We start from the raw sequence: 16,977 nt of genomic DNA, 5'->3' as shown, positions 1-16,977 counted from the left end.
AACCCATAAAACTCCTAGAAGAAAACATGGGGGTAAAGTTCCTTTATATCAGTCCTGGTGATAGGTTTGTTTAGATTTGACCCCAAAAGCAAAGGCAACAAAAACAAAAATAAACAAGTAGTACCACATCAAATTAAAAAGTTTCTGCACAGCAAAGAAAACCATTAACAAAATGAAAAGGCAACCTACTGAATGGGAGAAAATATTTGGAAATTATATCTCTAGTAATATCTAAAATATATAAAGAACTCCTACAACTCAATAGCAAAACCAAAAATAACCCAATGAAAAATGAAAATGAGAATTTTCCGGGGTGCCTGGGTGGCTCAATCAGTTGAGCATCTGACTACTGAGTTTGGCTCAGGTCACAATCTCAGGGTCCTGGGATTGAACCCTGCATGGGGCTCCATGATGAGCATGGAGACTGCTTGGGATTCTCTCTCTCTCTCTCTCTCTCTCTCTCTCTCTCTCCCCTCTCTTACCCTGCTCTTACATGCTTTCCCTCTCCCTCTCTAAAATAAAAAAAAAAAAAAATAGACATTTTTCCAAAGAAGACATACAGATGGCCAAAAGTTACATGGAAAGATGCTCAACAAAATTAATCAAATGAAACCACATGCAAATGAAACCACAATGAGATCACCTCAAAACTGTTAGGACAGCTATTATCAAAAAGACAAGAAATAGCAAACATTAGTAAAGATGTGGAGAAAGGGAACCTTTGTGCACTATTTGTGGGAACATACATTGGTGCAACCACTATGGAAAGTGGTGCAGCCACTATGTTTGGAGGTTCCTCAAAAAAATTACAAACAGAACTACCATATGATACAGAAATCCCACTTCTAGTTATTTATCCAAAGAAATGAAAGTTATAACTCAAAAATATTATCTGCACCCCCATGTTCATGGAAGCATTATTTACAATAGCTAAGACATAGAAACAAACTAAGTGTCCATTGGTGGATGAATGGGAAAAAATGTGATATATATATATATATATATATATATATATATATATATGTGATATAATAACAATGGAATATTATTTAGCCATAAAAAGAAGGAAATTTTGCCATCTGTAACAACATGGATAGACTTTGAGGGCACTAAGGTCAACAAACAAAAAAAGACAAAGATTATATGATCTCACTTAGTGTGAAATCTAAAAAAAACAAACAAAACACCCAAAAACTAGCTCATAGATACAGAGAATAGTAGCTGAGAGTACTGGTTCTGAGTCATAAAGACCTGGTTTTAAATCCAAGCTGGGTGAACATGAGCAAGTCACTTAACCTCTACATGCATGCTTCCTCGTCTGTAAAATGGCCGTGAAAACAGCTAAGAAAATTATTGTTAAGATTAATTAGGGTAATGTTTAGAAGTACTTAGCACACCTGCAAACTCTCACTCACAGTAAGCAATAATAAATTTGACTCTTAGTCATTATTTTTCATTCCTCCATTCAGCCATCCTTCACTGAGCACCCACTAAATGTGCCCGGCCCCATGCTAGGCCAGGAATCTAGCACAGGATAATTACTACAACTGAATATTAAATTTAGCTTTTAGCTTCCTGGCTGCCAAGGCCCAAAGGGCCATATTAATTATTGCTAAGGTTTTTTTTTTTTCCGAGCTCAAGTTTATTCAGTTCTGTGATACTTCTACAAGAAGGTTGATACAAAAAGGTTTAAGCTCTGAAGGAATGGCCATCTAATTACGGACTTTCAGATACCAAGACAACCATATGAGAATGACATCTCAGCACTCAATAGGCTTAACCTTGTGGTAGCACAAATCAACCCATATTGACAATACCCCACACATCCCTCCACTTCCAATATAAACTAAAAAATATAAACTAAACATGGAGGTGACCGTGGCAACATCTCACTCTCTGAAAATAGGATTGGTCCTCCTAGCTGATGAGAAAAATATGCAAGTTTAGTCTAATAGAGATGTGACCCTGGCTATAAATTATTCTTTTATAATTTTAAATACAGTGCTTAAGAAATGAACTTGCATGGCCAAGATGCACGTATGCATTCATTTAGTCTGATCTTGAGTAATTCACATTAATAAGAAAGACACAGGGCCCCATCTTGCCATATGCTAGCAGTCACTTTACTGGACTCGAGATAGAATCAAAGTAATTGCTCCATAAAGTAAAGCAGTTAGTAATAACCTAAACTCCAAAAGCCCTTTAATTTTCTGATTCATATCTTTAATCAATTTGCAACATGGAGCAATTGAGTTTTCCCTCTAGTTTTCCCAATTGTTTGCTCAAAAGGGCTGCTCTGCTGCCTTTGACTGACGTGACATTATTGCATTTATATTGACTTTTACGGCAGTTTTTACAACATTCGAGGTGCATAAGTTACATGAAAATGTAGCACGGGAACATTTCAGGATGAAAGTAAGCCATAAAGAGAGTGCCCGGCTATAATGTCTGCAATTTACAGTGTGAGGACTTTACAAATGGAGGAGAGCAAACCAGGCCTGGGCTTGGCGTCATCTGCTTCCAAACCCCTCAGGAAATGGTCCAAGCTGCCTCCCTCCAGACCTGGACCTGAAGAAGCCAAAATTGTGATGGCTGCTTCAGGCTTTACTGTGCCGTGAGGTGCTCTGACATACTTTCTCAGACACGTAGGACCATTTTCTAGCTTCAAAGCCGGAGCAAGGGAAAGTATGGGGAGAGGTTGCTAATGAGGCATGTTTGCTCTGAAAATCAAATAAGTGAACTGAGGCCTACAGTAAACCAGGGGATGGTTTGAAGATGACACTACTACTGGTTGGTTATCACCTGTTCTCAGCTGGCACCTCCATCTCTGCCATTCACTTTTTACCAGGGACCTGGCAGGGAGGTGGAAACAAAGGGAAGGTCATTTTCCATCTATAGATCCTCATGTCCACTTCTTCTCTAATTGAGATGACCCCTTTTAACTCAGGCCCTCAGCATCTCCTACCTAATTGGCTCCAAATCTCCAGCCCCTTGCCTCTCCTGTCCTCCCTTGTCTTTTCTGAAAACATGTCAAGTGGCTTCCCCCTCCTTCAGAGTAAGTCCTCAATCCTTTCTTCAGCATCCTGGGAAAACCACACTGCAGCATTTTACCTTTCAAGGTGACTGCCTCCATTCAAACCACACCAGGCAGTAACTGGTCTGTGCACCAGCACTTCACTTTGAGTGTTCCCAGCACTCCTTCCCCTGCACTCCATCATTTCTCTACCTACTAAAACATTTGGAGAGGTCAAGAGCTATACCCTAGAGCTTAATTCCCTGGTTTGAATCTCAGTTGTACCACTTACTCCCTCTGGGACCCTAGGAAAATTACTTAGCTCCTGTGCCTCAATTTCCTCATCTGCAAAATGGGTATAATAGCAATACCTACATCACTGGATTGTTATGAGGATTAATTTATTCTATATATGTAAATGGCACTTGGCAGACTAAGGGCTATATAAGTGTAAGCAGCTATTTGAATGTTGCATTATTCCATATTTCTTCTTTTAGAATACCCTTTCTACTTTCTCTGCTAATCAAAATCCAATCCTTCCAGAATTAGCATGCTTCCTCCTCAGTCAAGTCATACTAGATTTTCCTGTCAGAATGAGGAGGCACCCTTCTGTGCCTTTGTCACCCCCCCTGCATATGTTTTTTACTTAGAATTTTTACTAAGATCACATGTGTTTCTGCCCAGAAGATCATGATTTTCATAAGTAACAGGAGCCACTGCATAAAAGGATGACAGCAGGTGACTGAGCCAACTGTCAGCCTTGCTTGCCTTCCTCACCCCATGGGTTTGCCACCTTTGGGGTCCTGTTGTGGGATGCAAACACACATAGTGCAAAGTTAATTTCTGGTATATTACCTGTGATTTGGTCTTCGCTTTGAAAAAGTTCAAAGTTCCAAGGAAAATTTAAATCAGAGAAGCTATATCAGTCCTCTTACACCTACAGACCTCCTGGACAGACCTTCTGGTAAAGCAAGATTGGAATAGAGGCCTAGAAAGGCGGGTCCAACACTTTCCTACCTAGGGAGGATCTGGGGCCGGCTGGTGGTTAGCTCCAGAGGTACATAGAGCTGATTGTACCACCGGGAACCAAAGAAGCAATTCATTAGCAGCTACCACTGTAGAGATGAAAGAATAAAGTCCTTGGTCAATGTTCCTATTGGGAAACTTTCTTTCAACATGTGGCCTTTTTATCTTAGACACACCTTTTCAAAAAAAACACTCCTCATGAACTAGGAGTGTCTTCATTTTAGTCTTTCTGATCATGTAGTTAATGCTTCTATGCTCTTGTGGGTTGTAAGGCCCTTGAGGTGGGGGACTATGCCTTTTAGGTATCTACTTTTGAACATTTTTATTTTTAAAATACTAAAACACAAACAAAAAAGTCACTGCGAATCTGACTTCAGAAAATTATATGAAATACAAACCAAGAATGTGACCCTTTCCACCCCACCCCCCATATTGCTATTAGTTTCATATAAAGTCTTCCTGTTTCTCTAGTTGCCTCTCTCTTTTTCTCCACTCTCTCTTACTTAAGTCCCATCTGACTATCTATCTTTCTATCTCTATCTACTTGCCTACATGCATAATTTATGCCTATAATCCCATAAACATACACACATAGTTAGCATAAAATTTTGGCCTGCAGAATTTTTTCCCCATTTAATGCTCTATCGTGAACATCTTTTCCCAAGTCATCTGAATCTGCCTCATTTTTACCGATGCTTACACTCTTAGAAATGGAGTATTAAGTCAAGAAGAATGGGCATTTTGGGGTAGTAAGCCCTCAAATTCTGCAACAGTACAGTGCCATCTTAACTTTCTGACATGGCTTTCTGTACTCTAACGTCTCTCTCAGATAACCAGGGGCCTAACTGTTCCTTGAACAGGGGATGGCTTTCCATGTATCTTATATTCACCTCCTGCGCCCCCCTCACTCAGTGCCCCGTAAGGTGCTATACAAACAGCAAGTGCTCAATAAAAGCCTATTATAAGAATGAATGGGCATGCAGGAAACCCAGTATAATGCTACCCAGTCAAGACCATAACCACCTGCTAGACAGACTGCATATGTAGTTGAGGGACTTTCTGTGTTGCTTTCAGGAAGTTACTGAGCTTTTTTTTGTTTCCTCAGTTTCCCATTCATTCAGTAAGTCTAGAGACACTGGTTTGTCTCCCTGGAGACCTTGGGTGGAATCTGGTATTTCAAAGTGCTTAATGGTGCTGCTCAGTAAATAAAAGATGTCATTAATATGCATGAAGCTATTTCATCAAGAGGCCAACAGAGCAAATTTAAAAGCTATCTTCAAGGGAAAAGAACTAAACTGCCATTATCATGCATACTAATAACCACAATGGAAGTCTGCAGGAGCCAGGACAATGCACTCCCTGGGGCCCCTCAGCCTGTGCTGAAACCTTAAGGTGCCCCTGGTCTTGCTGTCAGCTTCTAGGAGAAGGGCTGGAGGAGAATCATCTTTTACCTCCAGACTCCCACAAGCAGGACGGGAGCTCTCTGCATTCCAGGGCTGTGCTTAAGGGCCCTAAGATGATGCATCTAATGGTTTCCGAGAACTGTCCCTAACAATATGAAAAATTAGATGGGAAACAGCCAATGCATGGGCAAGAGAAAAGCTCGAGAGGATTTATGATTTGCCACCACTCCAAGGTCACATTTCCACTCACAGACATGAGAAATGGGGTGTGTGGTTAAGGCAGAGTCATTAGGAGTGAACTGAGCACACTGTCCCGACTGATGAGTTAGCAACAAGCTGGGAAAAGAGGTTAGGGGCCTTGGGCTGCCATGTGACCTTGGGCAAAGTCCTTATACTTTTGTCACCTGGAACCTACACCTTATCTCATCTACACTTCATCCATAGGAAATCAAAAACACCGTCCTGAGGATCTTCTGTGTTCATATTAGCAAGGAGTATAGTGTCTTCCTCTTGAGGATTCTTCTTTAATTATCCAAGAATTGCCAATGGGCCAGTTTTCATTCAAGTGTCAGGAAAACTTAGGAGACTGATGTGTCCATTAAAGGTCCCCAGTTGAGCTGCCTTTGTTTCTGTTATTACCACAGGTACTGCTGTTAAAAAGATTCCCACCCCACAGAGTCCCCTGTGTTCTTTCTATGGATGAGATGATGCCTTTAGGAGTCCAGATCCTGTGATAGGTTGTGGGAGGAGGGTCTCCTCATTTGTGACCCCCTACTACTAGGCTGTCAGTGGTTACACACCCATGCCCAGCAGCACTATTTCTGGGCTCTCCCCCAAGACTTCCAGGGCCTGGGGTGAAGACCAGAGCAATACTTCCAGATAGGTAAAGTCTTTCTTACTAAGAGATAACATTTGACCCACTCCAAGCTAATATACATGGTCTAAAGGGGATGTTTAAAATCTGAGCCTCCCAGGGGATCCCTTGGCACCTGTGTAAACTTACTCATCTCTTCTCCAGCTAAACATACTACAGAGTAACAAAAGGGTGCAAAGATTTATCCCCTTCACATTTTACATTTGCCTAATTGGGAGGGACCACCTTTCTGTTCAGAAAAGAGGCAAATTTAAAGGGTTCCAAAGTTACCTTCTGTACCCACCTATACAGTGAAATAGCAGATGAATTCTCTCATTAAAAAAAGTAAGTTCTACCTTTCCAGTTATTTTGCTCAATGTATAATGTGCTTTACTAACATCTTCATCTATCTAACTGGGAGGTTGTAAAGATCAAATAAGGCATTGGATGAGAACATGCATTTTGAAAAGTAAAAAAAAAGAAGAGCTAACTGATAAATACAAGGAATTTCTATATAAATGATGCATTCCATTGGAAACAGAGTTTGGTTCTAGAAACTCTGGGTTGACTTCTAGGCAGGTAGGTCCTCCCAAAAGGCAGTAGATAATAAAAATTGGTTCTCTGAGGGAGCTCAGGGACAGAGCATGCTTGATTTGTGATGCAAACACAGAGACGAAGCCAAAAGAATGGAAAGATGAATGAAGGTAGTTACAAAGACAGTATAACTAATATACAATATCCATCTCCCACTTAAATAATTGCTGCTCCCTTATCTTTTTCCTCCAAAATTTTGTATCTTTCTGAAGCCACTTAAACACTCTGGAATTCACTTTCCTAAATGTCAATGAGGTAGACAGACTAAAGTCAGTGGTTTTCTTTTCTTTTTTTTTAGTCATAGAATGTCTTGTGTGAACAAGGACTTATAAGATGACCAATACATAAATCCACTGAAGTATAGTGTTTGAATACTCTAAGACACAAATGGTAATCTTCCAACATCTGTTCATACTATACAGAGTAGGAGATGCTGCCTTACCTAGTGAGTTCACCATGAGCCCTTTGTAGATATTTTAAGTCAATGGTGTTTGGTGCCCAAGGCCCAGATCCTCAGCCCAGGACTGTATGTACACTTACACTGAGTTTCTTGAGTAATCTAGCACTGTTGAGCAGATGAAGGAATTTATCTAAGTAATCAGCACTTAATTTTTCCTAATTTTTCAAACAGAGAGAATAATTGACTCTGGCCAGAGGTATAATGTGAAGAAATTACCTCTGATAATGCCTGGAAGGCCATAAGCAGTCTAGACAATGAATATGTCAGATAGCCTTTCTTTATCTAATATTAGGCCTGCATTCTCCTAATGAGCTAATTTCTCACTTTTCTGATAGGTAGCTTTAAATTCACCCCTTACTCCAAAAAAGCAGAAAAAGCCAGTGTTTTACAGAAAAGAAACAATTCCACTTTACTGCATAAAGGCACTGTAGCTTTTGGGAAATGCTTTTAGGTGGGGCAGTGGGTGGGTGGAGAGTGAAGAGCACTTTCCCAAAAATGTAAAGACAACCTCAAGAGGCAATAAGGCTAAGACACACTTAACAAAAATCAGGCCAGTAAGCCAAACTTAGAGTCATGACAAACATATGGCCCCATCACAGCTTAACTTTGCTTCTCTTGAGTCACATAGATTGTCCTTTCTTCATAAATCTTTTTCATGACCACAGATCCTAAAGCAAAACCATGAAACAGGGGAGGTTTGTGTTTGGTTTATTCCAATGCTGCACTTTCATCCATACCAAGAGAAAAAGACACCCACTCATCAGGAGCAAAGAACCACATAATCTGTACATCAACAGGTTGGTTTGGGGAGGGGGTAGTTTGCCGTGAACAAGACAGCATCCCAGTAACATGCTTTTGCCAGGCAGGTGAGATTAGATTAGGAGAAAGCTGATCATAAGAGGTCAACTTGTGGAATCTCCTGAAACACACAGGAATCCCTTCCACAACATGGCAGAAAGATGGTCACTCAGGTTCTGTTTGAGCCTCTTGACATACAGGAACTTCCTGCCCCTCCAATATGCAGATTCTGCTGTTGGACCACTCTCCATGTGAGAAAGTTGTTGGAAAGTAGAATGAAACTAAGGGGATCCAACATTTCTTGTGGATTTTTTAAATTAAAAATATTTATTTTTTTTATTTTTAGAGAGAGTGTGAGTTGGGGTGGAGGGGTGCAGAGAGAGGGAGAGAGAGAAATCCCAAGCAGGCTCCATGCTGTCAGTGTAGAGCCTGATGTGGGGCTTCATGAGATCATGACTGGGCCCAAATCAAGAATTAGATGCTTAACTGACTGAGCCACCTAGGCACCCTTCTTGTAGTTTCAAAGACAGATGCAAGAAGAAAATGTCTAGCCAAAAATAAAGCATTTTGAGTATTAAAAATCTCACGTAGCCATTTACGTTGGAGGAAAATTGTGTAAGAAGTCAACCTGCAACCTCTCCTTTCATAGAACCCCTCCTAAACCCACACAGCACTGGTAGCCTCTTCCACATAGCTTGGCACTTGATAATTTTTTAAATTATCTTATCCTTTTGTGGTTTCATGGCTGTGCCTCACAAGTGGGTATACGGCTGCTTAACAGCATCTTCCATGACATCCAGCCTGGAGCTAGCTGACTGTTCTTTAAAGACCTTGGTTACTAAACCAATTAAACGGAACAGATTTTTAAAAGTGACAGCCTAGAATATATTTAAATATAGTCTCCTGATTGGGTCCCAAAGATATTGTCTACAGTGTTAGCTTGGTGGATCTGGGTTTGCCAAATGGGTCTCCAAAGCTGGAATCCAAGTTGGTTGTTTCTTCCACATCTCTAAATGGACACTGAAATGCCAAAGAATTAGAACATGGGTTGAGATGTGTTATTATGATGACCTCATTGATCCTTCCTCTTCTGTACCTGCAGGTTCAGTCCTGGTCCAAGCTCTCAGCATTTTGTGTTTTTTATTATTACATTGGGCTCCTAGTTTAAATCCTTCAGCCTGGTTCTCAAGGTGTTATGTTAGAGGTTTCCAGCTTCACCTGTTGCTTCTTCCCAGAGAAGTTTATGTTTCTTCTTTGGTAACACTCTTGAGACATGTACTCAATTATTTGAAGGATTGTCTTCACTACCACACTATAAAACTCCACATGGGCAGTAGCTGCACCCTGGATATTCACTGGGCAATTCACAACACTTAGATGTTCGATAACTACTTAGTGAATGAAGGACCTAATTCCCCATGTACACCCCACAGCATGACATAACTGAGGTGTGCACCACTCTTCAAACTGGCTCCCCACTCTCCTGCACTGTTATTGGTCATATCATTTGCTATTTCATCTAAATTATAGCCATATTAGGAGAAAATGCCAAAGATGTTGTGAAGACAATGACTTGGACATAATTTGAGTAATGAGAAAACAAAGGTCAGAGTATACTGGCTTGAGATAAGAAAGGATTTTTAGGGTCATGAGCTGAGAAAGGCCTACCATCATCATAAGAATACCAAGATTTTATTATTTCAGTTGTGCCTCTGCATTATACTGCAACCTTGGCCAGATTATTTAGACTCTCTGTACATTTATTGGTTCCTTACTTTGTGATGCTTGGATAGCAATGCCATTCTACTCTATGACATCTATGAGTCTGTGTAGAATAACTGTAAAACACCCTGGGCTTTGGCACTTAATGCCAATACATTTAATTTGTTTTTGTTAAATATTTAATATAACTGCAACCTGGGCTCAAAAATTTTTTTTTCCTGCCGGAGGTATTAACACATAACAATTTATTCCAATAATTTGCACAAATGACATTAGGAATATATTTTCTGGAAAACAACAGATTCTTCAAAATTCTCTTTGAGTCCTCCTTCCCTGGCTCTCTGTGAGGATTGGATTTAGTTCAACATTTCTTAAAAGTCTTTCATATGCCAGGCCCCATAAGGAATAGTTGAGGAAAAGGAGATCTGTCTTCAAGTATCTTGCAACAGGCAAAAGAATGCCTCCCAAAGATATCTACGTCTTTATCCCCACATCCTGTGGATATGCCACCTTACCTAGCAAAAGGACTTTGTAAATATGATAAAGTTAAAAGCCATGAGATGAGAAGACTTTCCTGGATTAGCCTATCAGGGTGGGTACAATCTAATTACATAGCTGGAGTCCCTTTCCTGATGGTCGTCAGAGAGGGAGGTATGTCTACAGAAAAATGGTTGGAGAGATACCATCATGCTATCTCTGAGGCTGGGAAAAGGAGTCCACAAGCCATGGAATGAAGGTGGCCTTTAGAAGCTAGAAAAAGCAAGAAAATAGATTCAGAGCTTCAAGTATGAAACACAACTGTGCCAACACCCTAATTTTGACCTTTGTTGGACCTCCGACCTGAAAAATTATAAGGTAATAAATCTGTGTTGTTTAAGCCACTAAGTTTGTAGTAACTTTTTATGACAGCAATAGAAAACTAATGACCTCATGAAATAACAAAGTAGAAACAAAGGGAGAAACCATGACAATCTAAGGACATCTGGGATAAATTCTGCAAAAGTGAGATAAGTCAGTAACATCGATAATAATGATAATGGTTATAATAATAATGCTTAAATAACACTGAAGAGCATTCGTGTAATGCTTGAGATATGTTTTATTATTGATACCATTTTATAGATGTGGTAACTGAGGCACAGGGGTATTAACTAACTTGCCCACGTTTATATAGCAAATATATGCAGATCTAGAATTTGAAACCATGTTCACTCCATAGGGTTGAAAGATCTCACCTGGGAACCCAGCAGCAACTTTCTAGATTATGGGAGATTTTGCTGGACCTTGAACTGGTAAGTAGGGTTTTGAGTGAAGAGACTAGTCAGACCACCATGTGGAGGAGTTATGTGAAGAATGGCATGGGGACACCACTATGGTTGGGGGAAGGTGAAGAATGAGTTGGCATCACGTACAGTGCCAGAGGGTGTACTAGGAGATACAGGCTGGAAAAACAGGTTCAAAATAAATCACAAAGCTCTGACCATGGTAGGCACTGGGTTCTAATTTGTAGGTAGATGGGAGCTATAGAAGTTTTCTACATGGAATGAGATGGTAGAACCCATTCAGCTTTTTACCTGATCTACCAAGAAAGCAAGAATTGGAAAGCAGTGAGAAAAGGCATTTATTTCTTAAAAAGTCTTGTCTATGGGAAAAATCACTGGCTTGAGTCTCAGGATATCTATACTGATTATTCGCCTCTAAAATTCTGAATTTTTTCTTCAACATTAAACTCCTTAGTTATTAACTCCTGATTTCTAATCCTCCAGAAGGCAGGAACTGGGTTCTATCTGTGTGTATCTCCAGCACCTATTTTAGGGCCCAACTCAGCATAGGGGTTTCTAGAGAAGAAACTGATAAATGAATGAACAGCCAGGTCAAGTAATGCATTCCTGAACTTCTTTTATTGGAGATACATGCCTTGTCTGCTTTCTGGAAAGACTGTAGGCCAATAATGCACAGAGCAGACGCTCAGGAAACATGTGTATGCCAAACCAAACAGTCTTGCTAAAAATTGGAGAGTATCCAGACACCAGATTTCAGCAGTTTCCGTGATTTCTGCCCTGGGAGATGTGGTGACGGTGGTGAGGGGATGTGAGAGCTGGGAAAGGCCAGCTGGCCCACCAGGCCTGCTTTCAGCTTTAGGAACCACTGGAGAGGTAGACTGGGCCACAGGCTCAGGGGCTGCATGACCATGGACCATCACATGACAGGAATGCTGGATACCGAAGGGGTGGGGTCTGAGAAATGCAGCATCCATGGGAGACAGCCTGAACTAGTCTGTATGCACTGGGGTGTCTCTCTGAAGCCTTCCAAAGAATCTGTCAAGGCCCTGAACTCACTGAGTGGTGAATGCCACTGGCTTTCTTATAGAAAAAGGTGAAGGGTGGCATTTTACATCAGAGTACGATGAGAGTCAAAGGCAGCCTGATGCTAGGGAAGAGGGGGTTCTGTGAGGGACACTCTGGACTTTTGAGAAGAGTGTCTCTTCACTCCCACCCCACCCCTCACTGAGAGGATTTGGGGGCCAAAATCAGAGACCCTCATGAAAAAACTCCCTTCCAGGGGCACCTGGGTGGCTTAGTCAGTTAGGCGTCCAACTTCAGCTCAGGTCATGATCTCATGGCTTGTGAGTTCGAGCCCCACCTCCGGCTCTATGCTGGTGGCTCCAAGCCTGAAGCCTGCTTTGGCCTCTGTGGTCTCCCCCCCTCTCTCTTTGCTCCCCAGCACCACTTGCGCTCCCTCTTTCTCTCTCTCTCTCTCTCAAAAATAAATAAAAACATTAAAAAAATTTTTTTTAAACACACAAAAAAACCTCTCTTCCATGAGGAACACTAAAAGACTGTGTCCTGAGGTTATGGGAGTCACTTGGACATGACCTCTGAGTCACTGAGCATCTAAAATAGTCCTAGAGAGTCTGAAAGAACCAAAAACCACAGTAGGCCTCACATGGTAGCAGGAAGGGGAGGGAGAGTGTCCCACATGAAGGTATAGCCAAGACAAGTCTCCCAGAATTCATCCTCAGAGGTGTTGGCAATAGCTCCCCCTCTAGAGAAGTTTCTGACAATTACATTTATTGACAATCGTCCCTACTAGAACTGCTGTCATGGTAACTTGACAATAGATTCTTTTTCAATGACCCTAAATATTTTTCCTTCTCTTTTTACTAAAATACAATTCAACTTTAAAGAAAATGTTGTAATAATAATAATAAATCACTCCATATCCTGTCACCCAACACAACCCCTATTGTCAGTGTCTTTTATTTTAATTCCTCTAATCAATGACAGATTTTCTCTTGTCTTATAGAAGGGACATTCCCAATGAGAAGATGAGACATTCTTTTTTTTTTTTTTTTTTTTTTTAAATTTTTTTATTTATTTTTGGGACAGAGAGAGACAGAGCATGAACGGGGGAGGGACAGAGAAAGAGGGAGACACAGAATCGGAAACAGGCTCCAGGCTCTGAGCCATCAGCCCAGAGCCCGACGCGGGGCTCGAACTCACGGACCGTGAGATCGTGACCTGGCTGAAGTCGGCCGCTCAACCGACTGCGCCACCCAGGCGCCCCGAGACATTCTTTATAGAAGAATTTTTCCATTATCTACTTAAAGTGATACAATCTACTTTAAATGGAGCACAAAGGATCTATTCACATATGAACCTAGAACCTTTTTTTCCTACTGTGGAATCTGGCCTGGCCCCAAGCCTTGGGGCAAGTTTTCTGAAATTTAGCAAATTGAAGTAATTAACACATGCATCTTGTTAAAGTAGGAGCAAGAGAATGTGGCTGACAGAAGCATGGAAACAATAGTGCATACCCATGAAGATGAAGTCTGGCTTTCAGGACTGGCACTTACATTTCACTGTAGTCTGAGCCTCGGATGGCTTTCCATTATGTTCCCACTGTTCTTGGCACAAACCAGATCCAGATAGACCAGCCTCCCATCTTCATGCCTGCACCCTTCCTCTCTGGCATCTTCCCTTTCTCTCTGACCATCCAGTGAACAGGTCACAGCTGCAAAAAGCCATTCTTGCCCTTCCAATATGGAGATTGGAAAGGCAAATTTGTGCTTTCCTCAGACTTCCTTCCAGCTAGGGGAGGCCTTGTGACCCCTTTATCGTCAATGAGACATAAGAAGTTGCTTTTGTTGGAGACAAGTTGTCCTGAAAAGCATTTTTCTTACCTGCTGGAAGGAAACAGGCTGGCACCAACCTTTCTCCTTTCCATCTTTCTGCCTTGAATACAGATGTGAAGTCTAGAGGTGCATGGCCTTCTTGTGACAAGAAAGTGATGGCACCTGAGGGCAAGGGCAAGGGAACAATCTCCCTCCAATTGAGCTGTTGACTGTGTACCGGCAGCTGCCCACCTCCTGAGTCTTACTAAGAAAGAAAAATCGACTCCCCCATTTATTTAAGTTGATGTGAATCACGTTTTTTATTACTTGCAATCAAAAGTATTTTTAACTGATGTAACCACCCTCATTAGCCTCCCCTAAGCAATCCAACCTGAGAGGCTATGTATACAATGGTTACAAATTTGGATTTTGGAACCAACCTTAATTTTAAATCCTGGAGCTATCACTGACTAACCAAATAACCTCGACCCAGTTTCCTAATTGCCAGAAGCTTCATTTACTTGTCTATAATATGGGAATCACAGTGGTGTGTGCTTCATATAAATGCTGAATGAGATAATGCACATAAAATATTAAAACAATGACTGTCAGATAAGTGTCAAATAACCCTGGTTTTCCTAGCAGAAGTGCTACCATCATCCCTCAGCACCCATTGAAGACTGAGATTTCTAAACTCTTCCTGTGTCCTGCAGCTGGCTCACTTCTCCCCTTCACAGTGCCCCATATTGGACTCTGAACTGAGAAGAGAGAATCCAGAGTAGGTACTCCACCCATTTGCCCAGACTTGCCCCTCGTGGACCTCCACTTGGAGCCTAAGTTGGACCTGGATGTGATTAGCTCTCACAGTTTCTGTTTGGCTCCTAAAACTGATTTGGGGCCTCATTCTACTTACCCTTCAGTTTCCTTGAAGGAGGAACTTAGAGCAGAAAGAGGGAAGGAAGAGAGTTATGACTCCATTTTCCATTCCCCTGCTTCCGAGTGGCCCCAGATGCTCTGGCTGTTGCCATGGCAGTGGACTCTGAGACACCACCACGGCAGCCACTTGGTCTCCCTGGCACTTCAAGGATGGGAAAAATAAATCATTCAAAGAGTCCCTTTCCCCCTTGGGAACTGGGGATTATGCTGAAACTTTATTATTACTTTAAATAAATAAATTACTCCCTTGAGGCCAGATGAAAACTTGCTCTTATTAAATTTTTTGAAGAAGGAAAGCAATTGGAGAATAAAATCAAAGGTGACCAAATGGATTGAAGTGGCTCCTCAGAAGCTGACATAATAGCAATTTGTATTTATATTATGCTTCTCATCAAAGGAGCATTTCACAAAGGCCCTGTTTCCCCAGAGTTGCCCCATGGAGCTCGACTCCAACACAGAAGAGCCCAAAGTCTTGGGGGTCTGCCAGTCTCCAAAGCTCAGCCTCAGGCTCTGACCACAGTGGATGACCTCCCGTCTCGACCTCAGGGCCAGCTTAGTTTCAGAGCCCTTATGGAAACTTCGAGAAGGCATCTATGTCCCTACTGGACAGTGGGAAAGAGAATGGCTGCCTCCCATGGAAGAACTTCTAGTGAAGACAGGTCATGAAAGTCTAATCAGGGGATGGTTGATCTCTCTCTCTCTCTCTCTCTCTCTCTCTCTTTCCCTCATACACACACACACACACACACACACACACACACACACACACACACTGAAAACTTCTGGAAATTAGAGCCATATCCGAGATTAAGTTTCCTCCCTGACTATCAATTAGCAAAGACCAGGACTTTTTATTGTGTTTGGTTTTCTCCAAGTGTTTCAGGCATGCAAGCAAGTGATAAAAGACTTTTTCTTTTCTTATAGTCTAGATGAGAGACAAGACACCTACATACGTATATAAAGTAAAGCATCTATCAAAGGAATGTCTTTTATTTGTTTCCACAGTTAGGGGTTAAGTGTCCTTCAATGAAATAACTGCACAGGTGAATTGATGAAGAAAGAGGGGGGATCAATGTGATGGTAAGTGAAAGTTTCCAGGTAGGAATGATCACTCTCCCTGCGGAGTTAGACATGCTTTCACTCCTCAATCACAAAAGCAATTTAAAAACTACAGCTACCATTTATTGAAAGCTTTTTTTTTTTTTTTTTGGCATTGTTGTAGAATTCAATATGTTTTAAAAAATTTTTTCACCATAATCATTCTCATAGTACCACTTTACAGATGAGGAGAAAGGAGTTGTGACTTGTCCATGGACTTGGTAAGGCTGGGTTGGGGGCCCAGCTCTACCTGGCTCCAAACCCATGCTCCTCCTCAGTGCCTCCTGTCTCCCTCCAACCACAGTCTTGCCTCATCTTCCCACCACAATGTCCACATCCATACTTGTTCCATGGAAACTTCACACTTGGAATACCTTCTTCCTATTTTATCTAGCAAAATTCTGTATTTTCTTTTCAGCCCAACCCTACCTCCAAAGCTTCCAGGATCCAGGCTATGTCTCAGCATAGCCACCAAGCAAATAATCCATCAAGCAGAGCAGAGAAGGGATCCCACATTGATTAATGTGTAATGGCAAGCGACTCCTACCACCTGTAGCCAGACTGTTTCCCATCCTGAACTTCTATCCTTTGTGACCTCACATGCACAGGGATGGTGAGCTCCTTACAGTCAGAGGCCAGGGTCTAAGTCCCAGCTCCATCAGTGACCACCTCTGATCTTAGGCAGGCCACTAAACATCTCCAAGAATTATTATCCTCATTTGGAAATGGAGAAAATAATATAGAACCCACTTCTTAGGGCTACTAGGAGGATTAAATGAAATATTAACTATTAAAGACTTGGCACTACTTGGAGCACAGTCATGTTGGCCATGATTATTGGCAATTAGTGTGTTAGTAGAAATGGCAACCCTATATGCTCCTCATACAGTATTAGCTTTGGTGAGTTGGCTGAGGCTCCGAGTGGCACTGAGAGGGAAGTAAAGGCTTTTCAGTGACAGC

At 41.6% G+C, this 16,977-nt stretch overlaps 1 protein-coding gene across 9 annotated transcripts in view; it reads right to left on the bottom strand.

The window, feature by feature from the left end:
- Positions 1 to 16,571, bottom strand: part of SLC14A2 (solute carrier family 14 member 2) — a 431,742-nt gene extending 415,171 nt beyond the window's left edge. For 8 of the 9 annotated variants that reach the window (XM_042910439.1, XM_042910429.1, XM_042910434.1 and 5 more), the window contains exon 1: positions 16,447 to 16,571. The gene's annotated coding sequence lies outside the window, so the exon portion shown is untranslated. Of the gene's footprint in view, positions 1 to 2,802; positions 2,844 to 16,446 lie in introns of those variants that run through there. The other variant, XM_042910433.1, reaches the window with a different exon arrangement.
- Positions 16,572 to 16,977: the final 406 nt, after the last annotated feature.

Source organism: Panthera leo, chromosome D3, assembly GCF_018350215.1.
Source record: "Panthera leo isolate Ple1 chromosome D3, P.leo_Ple1_pat1.1, whole genome shotgun sequence".
NCBI lineage: Eukaryota > Metazoa > Chordata > Mammalia > Carnivora > Felidae > Panthera > Panthera leo.
The sequence above is the reverse complement of the archived record's forward strand: the minus strand, read 5'-3'. Positions and strand labels throughout refer to the sequence as shown.